The sequence below is a fragment of the Megalobrama amblycephala genome, unplaced genomic scaffold (assembly GCF_018812025.1).
Source record: "Megalobrama amblycephala isolate DHTTF-2021 unplaced genomic scaffold, ASM1881202v1 scaffold373, whole genome shotgun sequence".
NCBI lineage: Eukaryota > Metazoa > Chordata > Actinopteri > Cypriniformes > Xenocyprididae > Megalobrama > Megalobrama amblycephala.
The window spans coordinates 160,338-174,076 of record NW_025953350.1 but is presented as its reverse complement, the minus strand read 5'-3'; positions in this window follow the sequence as shown (position 1 = coordinate 174,076).

Below are 13,739 nucleotides of genomic sequence, written 5' to 3'. Positions count from 1 at the left end.
TTATGAGAGAACTACTCATAAAACATTGAATAGCCTAGTTGATAGTCAAATGGCTGAGAAAAAATGAACTATCGAAAATAGATGTTATGGGTAAATTCTCCATAAATGTAAATGAATGAAGACAAAACATGAAAAATTAATACAATTAATAATAATAATAATAATAATAATAATAATAATAATAATGATAATAAATAACTGAGATGTCCGCAATTCGCTGCGTACCAATTCGCTTACCGTGCCCAAAAAGTAGGGGCGTAGCACAACCGTAAACATAACCTAAGTAGTAATTACTTTTTCCACATTAATTTCACACAACATGAGGTGTACTTTGTAGCATAACCTATATGACAGCTTAAAATATTAGCCTATCTAATATAATTTTAAAAAATTATATTAGAAGTCAGTTTTCTATACATAGCCTACATATACATGCACTAACATTTGTATAGCATTTATGTACAAATAAAAAAAGTTCCTGTGAAAAACTAAACTTGTAGTTAGGCACTGGTTTGGTATAAAAAAGTCATTTTCATGCTGTGCAGGGCCCCACCACCCCTCTCGAATCAATGTAAATGGTACGACCCGCAGGTCAGGTGCTTCTGCTGCTGACCTGCGGTGAATCAGTTAATGAGACAGGAGCTGGGCTGCGTTCCAGTTCGGTTTTTAAATGCCCTTCCCTCGCTAACTTCCCTCGGTCTCGTTGACTCGGATGTACGTCATTGCTTACGTTGCACGGGTGCCCACTTCTTGCGGAACCTTTGCAATGGGCTGAACTGGAACGTCCTAAGCCCTTGATCACTTGGAATCTGCAATGGAGCTGATTTATTATTTATTTTTTCCCCTTACAAATTTGTTTAATTCAGCATTCTATATGCATATATGTGTGTTTTAAATGTTTAAAAAAAATAATTAATATATCATAGAATTGTTTGTGGTAGGGTGAATTAAACGCGATATGCGGTGACGTCATAATTGTGTTGCATTGTGGGTTATAGAGCTGCCTGAAGTGTACATGTGAAGTAGACTCGCTCCCTCGGTTAAAATCGAGGGAGCGAGGGTCTGTCCATGTAAACTTCCCTCGTCCACTTCACGAAGTGGAACGCACTTCAAAATGGCGGCAGGGATTCCACCGAGGGGAAGTGTGTAGGGAAGTTCGCGAGTGCGTGTCTAAAACTGGAGTGGAACGCAGCCCTGGAGTTAGCCGTGATATGAACTAGGAAGACAGGGGAAGAGTCATGTTTTTCCTTAAGAAAGGAAAATCAGGGGCTCAAAAACGAAAAGAAAAGAAGATTAAAGAGAGAAAGGCAAATGAGGGCAAGCAGTTTCTCACTCAGTTTTTTGAAAAGAAATGTGAGCTCCAAATGCATCATCGAGCATTGACATTGTTTTAACATAAATATCTACTCCAGGTAGAATAGCATACATTTATGTTCGTACTCTATTTGAATAATATACCAATACTTTATAGTATCACACCCTACATAGCGAGCAAACAATATTTCTGGGTAACAGGGAGTGAGAAGCAGACGCAGGCGGAGCTGGGAGCTCAACACACTGCCACTCCAGGCAGCTGCGCAGCTTGTCTCCTCTTCTGCTGCAGTTCTCCCCAGAGTCAGAAGTTAACATGAAAACACTGTATATTTCCCTCCATTGTCAAAATCTAACACCCGCGAAAACACAGATTGTTAGCGCCTATTTTACCGCATCGTTATGCAAATTAGCTCGCGCACGCTCTTACATTAAGTACAGAATTGTTCTCAGTTTAATGCACATCTTAATGATTGAAAATGACTTATTTTAAAACGTAATTCAAAGACTGAATGTCTAGTTTGGCGGTTAGTGTACCCTGTGATTCTATAGTCTGCATTTATTTTAAACAAATAATCAGCAATTAACTTGTACTTAGCCTATACTTTAAAAAGGTATTGTGACAATAAAGGATATTTTAGCAACCATTTGAAGCCATATATTTCAGTTTCAGACCCTGCAGCAGCAGGCCCCTCATCATGACCAGGTGAAAGCAGTGACAGTGAGGTGGATGTGACCGTGAGACAAGGTGAGCTTTTAGTGGAATTGCCTGTTTTAACACTTAGTAATTAGTAATTAAGTGTTAAGAGGAAATGGGCAAAATGGGTACATTGTTATTGTACACATTTAAACTTTAAAGGGATAGTTCACCCAAAAATGAAAATTCTGTCATCATTTACTCTCCCTCAAGTTGTTCCAAACCTGTATGATTTCCTTTCTTCTGCTAAACGCAAAAGAAGATATTGTAAAGAAGGTTGGTAATTAAACAGTTGCTGGTCCCCATTGACTTCCATAGTATTTTTTTTTCCTACAATGGAAGTCAATGGGGTCCATCAGTCGTTTGGTTACCACTGGAGCTGCTGAATGCCATATACAAAATGCAGCTAGAAAGCATTTTTGGAGAAGTTTGCATTGGCTTGAGGATCTTTACACTCCCAGTGACTGTTGCTGGAGGGGAACATGCTTTCAGTAAACTTAAACTTGTAAAGAACTATTTAAGATCAACAATGTCCCAGGATAGACTGAACAGCCTTGCCATACTCTCTGTAGAAAGTCAGTTGGCCAAAAAACTGGACTTTAAAGACCTGATCAGCAAATTTGCGCATGCAAAGACCCGTCAATGGGCATTTAGTAAAAACTGACATTATTTAGTTTGTGTTTATTAATGTTCAGACCAAAGTTTTTTCTCATTTGGTATGGTCATTGTTCAGAACTGCTTTACAGTATATTTGATTTAGTCCAGGGGTAGGGCGTTATTTTCCTATCAAATGTCGAGAGCGCATTATTGTAGCGCGAAAGTACATTAATATAATGCGCGAGCGCGAATCTCTCTGCTCGCGCGCGGAATATAATGTGCCGAGCGCGAATCTCTCTGCTCGCGCGCGGGAACTGGCGCGCGCTCTCAGATAGACGCTGCTCTTGTAAGAATTTTCTCTGGGCTCGCTCAGAAAATATGCCTGCACTTAAAACGTGTCCAGTGCAATCGCGAATCTCTCCTCTTCGCTTAAAGTATATAAGGTGTCGTTTTGCTATTTACCTTGATAACTAAGCAATCAGTCGTGTCGATCGTCGCGTACCTTCCGTGAGCAGAAGCCGTGACCAATGATGCGTGATAAGAAGCGTGACACTTTCGTCGCCCCCCTACTCGCCTGAGAAGCCGTGTGAGAAGCTACGTGACGTCTGCGCCGTGACGTCTAAAGTAACTTTTGCCAGTTGTTATTTTGTATATTGTCTGAAGTTCTGTAAATTAGTGTTTTTGCTTTGTTTTGAGCAAAAAGAAAAAAACACATTTAACATTTTAGCACCTCAAAATCGCTGAATATTTCTCCATTCCTAATTTTGTTTAAATATGTTGACGAAAACATGGCCTATTAGCCAATCAACTGACATTCAAAAGATGTGCTATTGCTTAACTTGAAAATGCTTGGGTTTAATGTCCTACAATGACAACCATAGACAACTAATCAACACATTTCTCCTGTCATAAACACTACAATGATATTACTGCATTATCCAAGTAAAACATGTTGTTTCAGAGTTTTGTCCCCCATAGAAATCCTTTAGCCTATATATATATAAAAAAATGCATGATGCATTAAAGACAGTTAAATTAAAAGACCAAATTCGAAATTAAAAGATTAATCCAGAGAGCAAGCTATGGCCTATTATCAAACACTTTAATCTGTAATATTTTAATAGAAATTTTAATTTAAGCTATAGCCTATAATACTGGAAAAATAAATATACATGCAGAACAAACTTTCATAGCCTATTAGTTAAGGCAGCATATTAGAATAAATTAAAATAATTATTCATGGGATAAGCATTTCACATATGTCAATGTACAGTAAAACTATATTGTCAGAACATGGTTAAAGAAATTTAATGGTTACATTCAAAAGTATGGAAACAAATAAGCTTAAAAATAAGGAATATAAGCTTAAAATATTCCTTATCCTGTGGCTCCCTCTATTGGACAACATTTTCAGGCGAACCTCTTTCAGATAAAATGCTGATCGTTAAGAAATTGCTGTTAGCTTCCCGAGCATCAATAACTGTATTTGGCTTCGATGAGTCTGCGACTCCCGGCCTGAGATTGTGTCCCAGACGGCAATAAATAGTTCGTGAATATTTGTAAATATTCATGGCTTAAACAGCTGGAAAATTGACTGCAGTTCTGTGGATGTTTTTCCCAGGCAGGGTTATTATAGCCTACTTAACTAACAAAAACTAAAACTATTAAAACATTTATGCTAATCGAAATAAACCTGAATATAAGAAGAAAAAAAAAATTGTTAAAAAACTTAAACTAAACGAAAACTAGAAATGTCGCCTTGTCGATGTCATTTCGTCCCCCCCCCCCTGACTTTCAACCGACGAGATCATTATCTTTTCATTAACCGACAAAGTAAAATAAAATTAGAATTCAACGAAATTACAATGGATACCTGTCTGTGACCCATTAATAAAATCCCAGGGGTTTAATTCGTTTTAGCCTACATGAAGAAATAGCAGAATAAACAACAGAACATGAGGATTCATCATCATCACCATCATCATCGGGCAGCAGCGCTTCTGAATGGAGAAAAACAGGATTAAATCCTAAAGGAATAAATAACCTATGCGCAAATTTATTTGACCTAATAAACATATTAACAAAATGAAATGAACAAAATGCGACAAGTAATAGACTAAGCTATATGCTGAGTTTCGGTTCATTTTTGAGAAGTCCAGAGAATGGAAATTCTTTTTGTTTTCTTTATTTTACAGGCAAATTTTTCTTTTTATTGTGAGTGTACAAAAATAATAGGCCTATTTAACCCTTCACAGATTCGAAATGTGTTACATAAATGTGACCATAAATGTCTGAGTATTTTAATTTTTTCCCCGCTTTTATAAGAAAATATAAGTGATCGCGCCGGCGCCTCACACTCACACACATTTTTTTTTTTTATGACTGAGCACTGATCTTAATTCACTTGCCCAGCAACATCACCTAAAATATAACTAAAGCTTAAATATAATAATTCAATTTATTAGAAAAATCGAATGCAAGCACATGAGAACAAATAAATAAGTCTTTTATCCACACGTACGTTATCCAGGCGTTTATCCACACGTACGTTATCCAGACGTTTATCCACACGTACGTTATCCAGACGCAAAGTAAAAAAATATAGCGTGTGTCTATTATGAGGGGTGAATTCAACAAAATTTGATGATTGCTAAGCAAACTGAGAGGAGAACTAACGTGTATACAGTACGTGTGGATAAACGCCTGGATAACGTACGTGTGGATAAACGTCTGGATAACGTACGTGTGGACTAACGTCTGGATTTGTATGTGTGGATAACACTAATGATATTTTAGCTTTATTCCTATTTTGCCCAAAGGAAGCTTTAAGGTGTAAATGTTCATAAGTTGGAGGAAGCATTACAAATCTGTCTCCCTGATTGAAGCTTGGCCATTCCTCCGGCCACCTCTGTTGAGCAAGCACCGAATTAACAGCTGACTTTTCTCCGTTCAAAGGACACACCGGCCATTCCAGCTGAACTAAGGCCTTCACCTCTTAATATGGCTAATAATAAAATAATAATAACAAGCCCAAAAATGCATATAAGTGGCCATGGTAACACTGCAAGTGCGCGCTTGGCTTGAAGCAGCTAAACAAATAAAACACAACAGAGTCGAGCTCGACGGTCAAACGTGTTTATTTTTTTATTTTTTTTAAGCGCATGTTTACTTAGAAAATAATGGAAAAGTGCTGCAATGGCATAAACAACCTTAAGGTTAGAACAACGAAATAAACAAATATATTGCATGGTTATATACGCTCGTTTGAGATGTGTTGCATTAATTATTATTAGAAGACTTATTTATTTGTTCTCATGTGCTTGTATTCGATTTGTCTAATAAATTGAATTACTATAGCCTATTTAAGCTTTAGTTATATTTTAGGTGATGTTGCTGGGCAAGTGAATTAAGAACAGTGCTCAGTCATAAAAAAAAAATAATGTGTGTGCGTGTGAGGCGCCGGCGCGATCACTTATATTTTCTTATAAAAGCGGGAAAAAAATAAAATACTCAGACATTTATGGTCACCTTTATGTAACACATTTCGAATCTGTGAAGGGTTAAATAGGCCTATTATTTTTGTACACTCACAATAAAAATAAAAAATTGCCTGTAAAATAAAACAAAAAGATTTCCTTTCTGTGGACTTCTCAAAAATGAACCGAAACTCAAATACTTACTTTCGCAGTTTGTTCCTTTATTTTGTTAATATGTTTATTAGGTAAAATAAATTTGCGCATAGGTTATTTATTCCTTTAGGATTTAATCCTGTTTTTCTCCATTCAGAAGCGCTGCAGGTGCCTGAAGATGATGATGATGATGATGATGATGAATCCTCACATTCTGTTGTTTATTCTGCTATTCCTTCATGTAGGCTAAAACGAATTAAACCCCTGGGATTTTATTAATAGGTCACAGACACGTATCCATTGTAATTTCGTTGAATTCTAATTTTATTTTACTTTGTCGGTTAATGAAAAGATAATGATCTCGTCGGTTGAAAGTCAGAGGGGAAAAACGAAATGACATCCACAAGGCAACATTTCTAGTTTTCGTTTAGTTTAAGTTTGTTTTACTAATATATATATATATTTTTTTTTTCTTATATTCAGGTTTATTTCGATTAGCATAAATGTTTTAATAGTTTTAGTTTTTGTTAGTTTATAACCCTGCCTGGGAAAAACATCCACAACTGCAGTACAGTCAATTTTCCAGCTGTTTAAGCCATGAATATTTACAAATTCACGAACTATTTATTGCCGTCTGGGACACAATCTCAGGCCGGGAGTCGCAGACTCATCGAAGCCAAATACAGTTATTGATGCTCGGGAAGCTAACAGCAATTTCTTAACGATCAGCATTTCATCTGAAAGAGGTTCGCCTGAAAATGTTGTCCAATAGAGGGAGCCACAGGATAAGGAATATTTTAAGCTTATTTTCCTTATTTTTAAGCTTATCTGTTTCCATACTTATACTTTTGAACTATAACCATTACATTTCTTTAACCATGTTCTGACAATATAGTTTTACTGTACATTGACATATGAGAAATGCTTATCCCAAGAATAATTATTTTTATATGCTGTCTTAACTAATAGCCTATGACAGTTTGTTCTGCATGTGCATTTCTTTTTTCCGGTATATAGCTTACAATATTATAATTTCTATTAAAATACATGATTAAAGTGTTTGATAATAGGCCATAGCTTGCACTCTGAATTAATCTTTTAATTTCGAATTTGGTCTTTTAATTTAACTGTCTTTAATGCATCATGCATTTTTTTGTTTTGTTTGTTTGTTTTGTTTTGTTTTGTTTTATAAAGGATTTCTATGGGGGACAAAACTCTGTAACAATATGTTTTACTTGGATAATGCTGTCATTATCTTAGCAGTAGTGTTTATGACAGGAGAAATGTGTTGATTAGTTGTCTCTGGTTGTCATTTTAGGACATTAAGCCCAGGCATTTTCAAGTTAAGCAATAGCACATCTTTTAATGTCAGTTGATTGGCTAATAGTGTACGTTATCTATTGTTAATCTCTATAATAAAAATGTATAATTCAGATTTTGATCTCCATATCCATTTACATATATTATATATATCTTCCAAGGGGTTTTTTCCCTCCTAGGACTTTTCTCCCACGCTGGGTTTTCTCCTAGGGGGTTTTTTCCACCCCTGGGAGTCAGCCGACATTGGCTTAATGTAGCACCATCTTGTATATGTTACATATTACCACGCTTGTTTGTACAGCTTATTTTTAACCACTTCCCTTTTTTTTTCTGTGCTTCTAATATGTAAAGCTGCTTTGAAACAATTACCAATTGTAAAAGCGCTATATAAATAAATTTGACTTGACTTGACTTGACGTTAGGTCATGTTTTCGTCAACATATATAAACAAAATTAGGAATGAAGAAATATTCAGCGATTTTGAGGTGCGTTAAATGTGTTTTCTTTTTGCTCAAAACAAAGCAAAAACACTAATTTACAGAACTTCAGACAATTTACAAAATAACAACTGGCAAAACTTACTTCAGACGTCACGGCGCAGACGTCACGTAGCTTCTCACGTAGCTTCTCACACGGTTTCTCAGGCGAGAAGGGGGGCGACGAAAGTGTCACGCTTCTTATCACACGTCATTGGTCATGGCTTCTGCTCACGGCAAGGTACGCGACGATCGACACAACTGATTGCTTAGTTAGCATGGTAAATAGAGAAACGACACCTCATATAAATAGAGAAACGACACCTCATAAAGTAAAAAAATATACTTTCTCAACTACGTCGCCGCCATCGCCGCCGCGCACTTTGAGCGCAGCTCCAACACGTGACCGTGACATTTAACATCTCATATCTGACGTCTGACGCCTGAATACTATGGGATTTTGGCCAGACGGCTGGCGTGCGTATACACGTTAGTTCTCCTCTCAGTTTGCTTAGCAATCATCACATTTTGTTGAAGTCACCCCTCATACCACTGAGCGGTACGGTTCGGTTCGGTACGGTACGCAATTTTTGCCGTTTCCATTGTCAAAAGTTGTGAATGGTACCCTAATTCCGAACCGTACCGTACCACTTTTTTGGGACCCTTTCGTTGGGGTACCAAGCACAACAGTATACCGTACCAAAAGGGTGGAGCTACACTCTGCAGAACTTTGACTGGTTGACAGAGAATCGTCACTTGCGCGTGCTACAAGGGGAATGACAACACAAGAGGCGCCACACAAATGTTGTTCAGGCAACGCGTGCATTAATTATCTTCACTTCATGTAGGCTATATAACAAAACAAAATATAAAACATAACCCTGCCTCTTTTCGTTTTTATTTAAAAAATATGAAACCTATTAATGTGTGGTTCAGGCAATATGTGCATATGTACTCTGATTATCTTCACTGTATGTAGCCTATAATAAAATGAAATAAGACAAAACAACCTTCTCTTTTTGTTAAACGTCAGTTTTAATTATCAATAATAACCATTATAAATAAAATATGAGAAGCTATACAATAAGAAATAAAGACAAGCAAACAATTCAGTCAAACGTACAGCGCACTACAACGGTAAAGTTAAATAAATATATAAAGTAAAACTTCACTTTCCCCTCAGCCAAAACGATTTGCCCGGGAACAAATTATAAATTAATGAGACCAAAGATTGCCCGTTATACACAAGATGAATGATATCTTGTTTTTAACCACTACAGAGACATCAGAGCCAGCGGCAAATGTCAGAAGGACTAGCCGAGGTACAGCTGCTCTCGGCTGGGTACATGAGCACCGAGCGCCCGGTGATCGCCTGGATCTCACAACTCCGACAACGTCAGATCAAATTTTCAAATAGGCGCTATCTTTATAAATTAACCACAGATTTGAGATTTAAACAACTACTTTCTCGCCTGAAAAACTTTTACAACTACATTTCATGACACAGTAAAATAGTTTTTAAATTACGCGGGTTTTCTCCTCCGCTTGCTGGTAGGTGCTGCTGCATGGACGTCTGAACTTTGCGATCTTGGTATTCTGAAACGCCGAATGTTGGCGTGCAGCAAGCAAAGCTCGTCTTCTTCTTGTGACAGACAGCCTCAAGCCGATAAGCAAGAACAAGATTTGATGTAGTATGTCCTCCATTGTTTACTATATCGTTTTCTTCTTCGCGCGAGAATGACGTCGATCACTATTTTCCGGCTACACCACGCCTATCAAGTAAGGGTACTGTTTGCGGTGGAAACGCAAGCCTGATCAAGGTGTACCGCTCCGAACCGTACCGAACTGTACCGAACCGAACCGTATCGCTCAGTGGAAACGAGGCATTAGTTAGCATCGTAAATAGCAAAACGACACCTCATAGTATAACTGTAATTCGCCTTATTCACCTCGAACGTTCTAAGGAGCTTGAAGGGTACACCTATCACTTCCGAGAATTCTCGCGTTGCGATTTCTTTTAGCGGCAATGGCTCGTCACACAGGAAAAAATCCAACAATGGACAAATCTTTTACCGTTTTCCAGAGGATAAGGGACTACGTCGAGAGTGGATAAAAAATATCAGAAGGCATGTCACTGGCATAAAGTTGGTTTGACGTCAGACGTTTGATATTCGCAAATTTAAGGACTGTCTCTAAAGCTACATCCGACATTGGTATGCATGATTCTAACTTCAATAACATTTGAAGGGAATAATTAACAGCCATAAAACCAGCTGTAAAGTGTTAATCTACATGTCAGCTATGATGCACACCTTTTATATTTTTAATATTTATTAAAATAAACTCAAATCATGTGTAAATATGGCTATTTTTCACTACTGTATATACGCTCATACATAAATATGCCATAATTTAATGCTCAATAACATTTGAAGGGAAGAATTAACAGCCATAAAAACAACTGTAAAGTGTTCATCTACATGTCAGCTACGATGCACTTTATATTTTTAATATTTATTAAAATAAACAGTCAAATCATACGTAAAAATGGCAAGATTCGTAGTCCACAAAGTTTCCATTGCTGCTACTGATTGATAGTACTGTATTGGAGTCCAACTTCCGGGTTTGTGTACCCCTCAACGGCGTTCGAGTTTTCAAAATGGCCGCCAGGTGAATAAGGCGAATGACACTCGAGATTGAGCGAGTGAACCGCTGTAGAGGCGGCGCCACGCTCGGTGCGTCATCGACAGTTATATAGTGTTAGGGGAGGGGCTATGCTCGGGGGACGATGTGCGTCATCAGACCCCCGTTATAGCTCCGCCCAAAAAATCCTGAGCAGAGACTTGGTGAAAAACTGTTTAACGCTCTAACTTCACAATTAAGCATTACACAATTCACAGACTTTGTAATGTGTTTCAGCAATACATTTGTAACATTTATAAAGTGTTTAGAAAGAATTCTCAGAATTGACTTTACAGGGACTTTAAGATTATCTGGTCCGAAAACCAGTCTGTATCTTGTGTGACCACCATTTGCCTCGCGCAGTGCAACACATCTCCTTCGCATAGAGTCGATTAGGTTGTTGATTGTGGCCTGTGGAATGTTGGTCCACTCCTCTTCAATGGCTGTGCGAAGTTGCTGGAATTGGCAGGAACTGAACACGTGGTCATATATGTCGATCCAGAGCATCCCAAACATGCTCAATGGATGGCATGTCCAGTGAGTATGCTGGCCATGCAAGAACTGGGATGTTTTCAGCTTCCAGGAATTGTGTACAGATCCTTGCAACATGGGGCTGTGCATTAACATGAGGTGATGGTCGTGGATGAATGGCACAACAATGGGCCTCAGGATCTCGTCACGGCATCTCTGTGCATTCAAAATGCCATCGATAAAATGCACCTGTGTTCGTTGTCCATAACATACACCTGCCCATACCATAACCCCACCGCCACCATGGGCCACTCGATTCACAACGTTGACATCAGCAAACCGCTCACCCATACACGTTGTCTGCCATCTGCCCTGTACAGTGAAAACCGTGATTCATCCGTGAAGATAACACCTCTCCAAAGTGCCATACGCCATCAAATGTGAGCATTTGCCCACTCAAGTCGGTTACGATGACGAACTGCAGTCAGGTCGAGACCCCGATGAGGACGACGAGCATGCAGATGAGCTTCCCTGAGACGGTTTCTGACAGTTTGTGCAGAAATTCTTTGGTTGTTGCAGCAGCTGTCCGGGTGGCTGGTCGCAGATGATCTTGGAGGTGAAGATGCTGGATGTGGAGGTCCTGGGCTGGTGTGGTTACACGTGGTCTGTGGTTGTGAGGCCGGTTGGATGTACTGCCAAATTCTCTGAAACACCTTTGGAGACAGCTTATGGTAGAGAACTGAACATTTAATTCACGGGCAACAACTCTGATGGACATTCCTGCAGTCAGCATGCCAATTGCACACTCCTTCAAAACTTGCAACATCTGTGGCACTGTGCTTTGTAATAAAACTGCACATTTTAGAGTGGCCTTTTTTTGTGGCCAGCCTAAAGCACACCTGTGCAATAATCATGCTGTCTAATTAACATCTTGATATGCCACACCTGTGAGGTGGATGGATTATCTCGGCAAAGGAGAAGTGCTCACTAACACATATTTAGACAGATTTGTGAACAATATTTGAGAGAAATATGTACACAAAAGGCCTAGAAAAAATCTTAGATCTTTCAGTTCAGCTCATGATAAATGGGGGCAAAAACAAAAGTGTTGTGTTTATGATTTTGTTCAGTGTGTGTGTGTGTGTGTATATATATATATATATATATATATATATATATATACATACACTGTGTGCAGAATTATTAGCAGCTGATTTTCTGATCAATTTTTTTTCCAAGCACATTTTACCAATTCCAATCCACATCAATCTTAATAACTACTATTAATATTGTTTTTAATCATTTATAAGTGATATATAATTGTTCATGAAGGCTGGAAATGAAAAATGCCTTATATTCAGGTGTGCAGAATTATTAGGCAGGTTTGCTTTTACAGGCAAAATGAGCCAAAAAAAGAGATTTAACTCAGACTGAAAAGTCAAAAATTATTAAATACTCACGAGAAGGACGCAATACTAATGCAATACTAGAATTTGCAAAGTGAAAGCATGACCAAGGGAAAGCAAAATGCTCATGGGGTCAGCGGGGTCATACAAAATCAGGTGGAAAAGAAAAGACACATGTTAACTGCAAAAGATTGAAGAATTAAGGTGAAGAATTAAGTGTGAAACCATCAGGAACCCTTTAGTCTCCAGCGCCACCATTTTCCAGAACTGCAACCTACCTGGAGTCTCCAGAAGTGCAAGGTGTCAGGATCTCAGAGACTTAGGTTAGCTAAAGAATCCTAAAAAATGACCCGCTCTTAATAATAATCACAAGCTGAAATGTTGTGAAATACATGAAGACTGGGTTTTTATAGGCCTTATAGACAGACAGATTGAGAGTGACTCCTGAAGGACCAGCACCACATCCTCTTGTACCACTGTTTGAAGAATTTATCTTCCAAAATCTGGCAGTAAGGTGTGGGAGTTTACTTTTAGTCCCTCTCTTATCCTGAAAGTCCGTCTTGCAGAGATGGACTAAAAATGATCTTCCAAAACTTATGCCAGATTCTGGAAGATAAATTCTTCAAACAGTGGTAAAAGAGGATGTGGTGCTGGTCCTTCAGGAGTCACTCTCAATCTGTCTGTCTATAAGGCCTATAAAAACCCAGTCTTCATGTATTTTATAACACTTCAGCTTGTGATTCTTATTAAGAGCGGGTCATTTTTAGGATTCTTTAGCTAACTAACTAAGTCTCTGAGACACCTTGCACTTCTGGAGACTCCAGGTAGGTTGCAGTTCTGGAAAATGGTGGCGCTGGAGACTAAAAGGTTCCTATGGTTTCACACTTAACTCTTCACCTTAATTCTTAACTCTTTTGCAGTTAACATGTGTCTTTTCTTTTCCACCTGTTTTTGTATGACCCCGCTGACCCAGTGAGCATTTTGCTGTCCATTGGTCATGCTTTAACTTTGCAATTTCTAGTATTGCATTAATATTGCGTCCTTCTCGTGAGTATTTAATCATTTTTGAATTTTCAGTCTAAGTTAAATCTCTTTTTTGGCTCATTTTGCCTGTAAAAGCAAACCTGCCTAATAATTCTGCACACCTGAA